The sequence below is a fragment of the Sodiomyces alkalinus genome (assembly GCF_003711515.1).
Source record: "Sodiomyces alkalinus F11 unplaced genomic scaffold SODALscaffold_15, whole genome shotgun sequence".
Taxonomy (NCBI): Eukaryota; Fungi; Ascomycota; class Sordariomycetes; order Glomerellales; family Plectosphaerellaceae; genus Sodiomyces; species Sodiomyces alkalinus.
The window spans coordinates 773315-778081 of record NW_021167093.1 but is presented as its reverse complement, the minus strand read 5'-3'; positions in this window follow the sequence as shown (position 1 = coordinate 778081).

Sequence of the window (4767 nt, the reverse complement as noted above, 5' to 3'; positions counted from 1 at the left end):
GTTAGTTCGTCTTAGGGGCCGGTATAAACGGATTCTTATTATTAGCGGGTAGTGGCTATTAAGTGACCGAAGTCGTACTACGTGTCTTATCCGTATAGCTTTAAGGAGTAGGTAGGCCGGTAGGGTGCTTAATTCCCTGAGTATAATAGGGATAGGGGTAGTCTTCTAGACTAGGAGGTAGCCCCTTAAGGAGAGGTTAATCGCGACCTAGATCTTAGAGACTTAGTCCTATAGTCCGGCCTATACCCTAGGCTAGTCGCCGTTCTTCTGTTTTACAGCAGAGCGGGTATTATTAGGGTACTAGACCTCGGCGCCGAAGAAGGCTTTAGGGAGGATAATCGTATAGGTGGCTTTTCTTATAGCGGAGGGTGGTGCCCCGCTAGTGACTCTATTAAGTCCACGGATATACCTAGTGGCCGATTATGCCTTAGCTGCCCGGGTTTCGATATAGGATTTAAACGAGAGGGTCCTATTAAGCTAGACTCCGAGCTAGTATATAGAATAGCTCGGGGTAATCTATTAGTCGGCGTGCGCGATATAGGGGTTCGGGGACTCCCTACGCCTCGTAAAGTGTATTACTTCTGTTTTCCCTGGGTTAAAGGTAATAGCGTTTTAGTGCCCCTATTCGATAGTACGGTCTAATAGGGTCTAGGCCCTTTCGGTTATTTTAGTTAGGTTATTACCGATATAGAGTTTCCGTAGTTATCTGTATACCCGAAGCGTGTCTATAGGGTGCTAATCCGGTAAATCGGTTTAGTGTAGAGTAAACAAAGGTTAGGGGATACTAGGGATCCTTATAGCAGGCCGTATTAAAGCGGGGTTATTTTCGTGGTATAACCCTTATAGCGGATCTAAGCCCTCCTATTACCTATAAAGCTATAGACCTAAAAGACTAGGTTAGTTACCTATCCCTATTCTCTAAGTCTATAGTAAAGGCGGTTTCTTAGGACGGTATCGAAGGCTCCCTCGATATCTATTATAATAAGGGTAACGACTTATTTTCGGCTAAGGGCTACCTCTACGTTATATATAAGGGCAGCCACGATATCGGTAGAGGAACGCTTTAGCAGGGCACCTACCGTCTAGGGGTTAAGGACCCTATTAGCCACGCTAGCCTAGGCTAGCCTTTATAGGACTAGCCGTTTAAGGCCTTTCCTAAGGTATAAGAGGAGTGAAATCGGGCGCTATCCTTTATATATACTACCGTCTTAGTTAGGTTTAGGGATTATAACGACCTCTGCTTCCCGGAAGGGGCGGGGGTAATGGCCGAGAGAGATATAGGCGCGGTATAGGTTAGTGGTATATATCTAGATAATAGGCTACGCCGCTTAAAGTATAGTAACGGTGATTTCGTCCGCTCCTAGTAAGGTGTTCCTAACTAGAAGGACCGCCCTTCTAACCTCCTCGTGGTGGACTTCGTCCTCCTAGGGAATTATCTATTTCGCGTAGGTCAGGGTTAGAAAAGGGAAGTCGTCGGCTATCGTGGACCTCTTTAGTAGTCTCCTACGGAGAGAGTCTACCTTCTTACTAGGTGCGGTGACTATTCTATTACTATCCTAGAGGGGGGGGGGGATTATAGCTAGGTACGGGGGGTATACTAGCCTATAACGCGGTATAGGTCCTTATTAGTCTATATGCCTTAAATCTGGTTATACTAGTAGCTGGCCTTAGCTTTACGGATAGTGGCCCTAAGGTAGTCGCGGGCCTCGGAGGTGCGGAAGGATTCGGGGTTAATACGGCGGTAGTAATAGAAGGACCTCCGTGCTTCGGCGTAGGAGTCGGACTACCACGATACCGCTTTAGAGGTTAGTCGGCTTCGCTAACCGACTATTTTAAGGGAGGTCTAAAGTAGGACTATAAGTCCTTAGGCTACCCGATCCAGGTCTTTAGTCGTGTCGAAGGCTATAGGGAGGAGCCACGCGTTCTATTATACCTCCTCGGCGAATCGTAAGATATTATATAGGGGTAGTCTATACCTATCTAGGGTAGGCGGGCGGAAGGGATAGGGGATCTACGTTATAATAGTATAGTAGTTAGATCTAGTATATAGGTAGTCTATAACCTACGAGGAGGTAAGGGGAATATTTAAGAAAACTAGGTCGAGGGTATTTCCGGCGTTATATATCGGAACGCCTAGTATATTAAGGAGGGCGAGGGCGTGGCGTTCTACCTAGTTAGCGAGCCGTGCGGCTCCGCGGTTCACGGAGGCGCCGGGTTACTATATCGGGTAATAGGCATTAAAGTCTCCCGCGATAAGCGTATTAGTAGGGGGTTCCTAGTCTTTTAGGAGTTATAGAACGTGAAGCTTATCTTAGTCTCTATAGATATTAATAATATATAGCGAGTTAAATTTTAGGTAGAGGATATCCCGGTAGGGGGTATTATTTATATTATAGGCTTCTAGCGTGATAGTGCCTTTCTTAACATAGATAAGGACTCTAGGGCGGGTAGAGGTCGAGTCCTAGGACTATATAGGGGAGATGCAGTGGTATCCTAGGTATGTTTTTATAGTATTAGGGGGCTTAATCAGGGAGCACTAAGGCTCTTATATAAGGATAATATCGGCTCCGTCGGAGTATATAAAGTTAAGGGCGATATCGTGAGTAGGGCCGCCTTTACCCACGTTCGCCTAGAATATCTTAAGGTTTCTAGGTATCCTAGGCGTTTTAGTTAGGTCTTAGGGGAAAGTCCCTATCACCCCCCTACTTAGGGGAGGTAGCGGTTTAGTTAAAAGGCGTGGGGGTCGTGCCGCCCTTATTAATCAGGAAATTCATAATACAGTTATTAATAGCTATCTCCGTTTATAGGGCCTATTTATCGGTCTAGGGGTATTAGGTCGGGGGGTTCGAGGGCGGGGAGGTAGCCGTGGGGGCCGGAGCTAAGCCCTCCGTGTTAGTCTTTAGAGAAAGGTTATATCGTCGGGTCCTTTCCTTACGGATTACCTTTCTTTATATATATATCGGACGGGTGATCCGGCTCTTAAGGATCTTAGGGCAGGTAGGGCAGCCGTCGTGTATACTATAGTGCGGTCCTTTACAGTTAGCGTACTAGGGGGGGAGGGTATAAGCCGAGTCGTGTTCGGGCCTTCTATACCTCTAGCAGTATTATTATCTATAGTATAATCGGGAGCCGTGCTAGTTAAAGCACTTATCGTATTATATCGGTTATAGTTTCCGGATCGTAAGCCGGGACAGGGTATTATCGAAAATCCTAAAGGGCTTAACGGGGTGGGTAAAGGAGATAAACTAGGTCTATGTATTTATACTAGGCTTCGCAGCCGTGGGATAGTAGCGTAATAGGGTTACCCCGGTGGCTACTTTTACCTCTTCCTGGATTAGGGCCGCGGTGTCGACAAAGCCGTTAAGGGTTCTGATATAGATAGGGACTTAGGGAACTATAAAAGTGGTCTAAACCTTAGATCCCTTGATAGCTATTATATTAAGTAGTATAGATAGCTTAGAGTGGCGAGTAAGTATAGCCGATCGCGCTTTAGTAGTCTTTAGGGTAATCGCGAAACCGGATTAAACCCGAGATATCTTTATAATATCGTCGCCCTTAAGCGAGCAGTATTATATAACTATTCGACGGATAATAGCTAGGTTAGTAGCGTAGTATAGGTTATTATATTATAGTCGGATAAAGATACAGTTATCCTGTATAAGTGCCTATTTAGGAGCCGTAGGTCCCTTTCGTACTATCGGCGGGTTATTCGAAGCTGGCGGACTAGCAGGTAGCGGTTACTTTAGTTATCCGCCGCCTAGGGGATATCCGTCTACTATAATACTAGCGTAGGACTACGGTCCGCGTCGGAGTCGTGGCTTTAGGGGGTTATCGTGTCGACCTCTTAGGATCTATTTAAGGGTATTAGATAATAGCGACGTATAGTGCTAGGTAGCCTCCGGGTAGTCCTTAGCTAGCGTGTTAAGGGTCTATTTAATACTCTTAATAAGGGCTTTTCCTATATAGTGGAAACTGTCCTGTGCCGCCTTAATCGCCGTGAGGCTTTCGGCGATACTTTTTACCGGGTTTATATCCTGTACGGAAATTGGCTTATTTCCCGCGGTGAGTTCTGTGGCCCCTGCGGGCGTGTTGATTAGTGCAGAATTTTTGCCCTGCCTTGGCAGACCAGGGAGATTAAGGGGGGGGGGTATCTCCGCCCGTTTAGCGTTTCCCTAGGGGGAGGGTATAAAAGATTCGGCGGTAGTTCTCTTCTTACTTAGGGATTTAAATAGCGATCCCTTTATCGCGAGGGGGCTTAACGTCGCTATTATATCTATAGCGGGAGGCCGCGGAGCCTGCGGTTATAACGGTATAGGTGTTGAGGGGGTGCGGGCTGCGCGCAGTGTAGCCGGCGGGGGGGCCGGGGCCATCCCTTCGTGTGGGGTGGCGCCTTAGCGTTATTAGCGTTTTTGGTGGGTGATGGTGTGTTGCACTAGTACTCCTAAAAGCGGGGAGGTGTGTAGGAAGGAGAGTTAATATATTTCGGGCGCTTAGGCTTAAGAGGTATAGGTTAAGGGGGGGGGATAAAGGTCTCTTTTTCGAGGACCCTAACCAGCGTAGCTCTATAGGCTCCGGCTATTAATCTAAGGCACCGGTTCTATATCGCTATAAGTGCCGCTACGGGGCTATACTAGGGGCTAGCCCCTATCTTATAAATAGCCGAGGCGTAGTAGGCTATTACTAGTCTTACTACTATAAGGTATAGTCTTTTTATATCCGTAAAGCTATACCCCTACGCTACTATACTAAGCCTTAAAAGGGCGTATA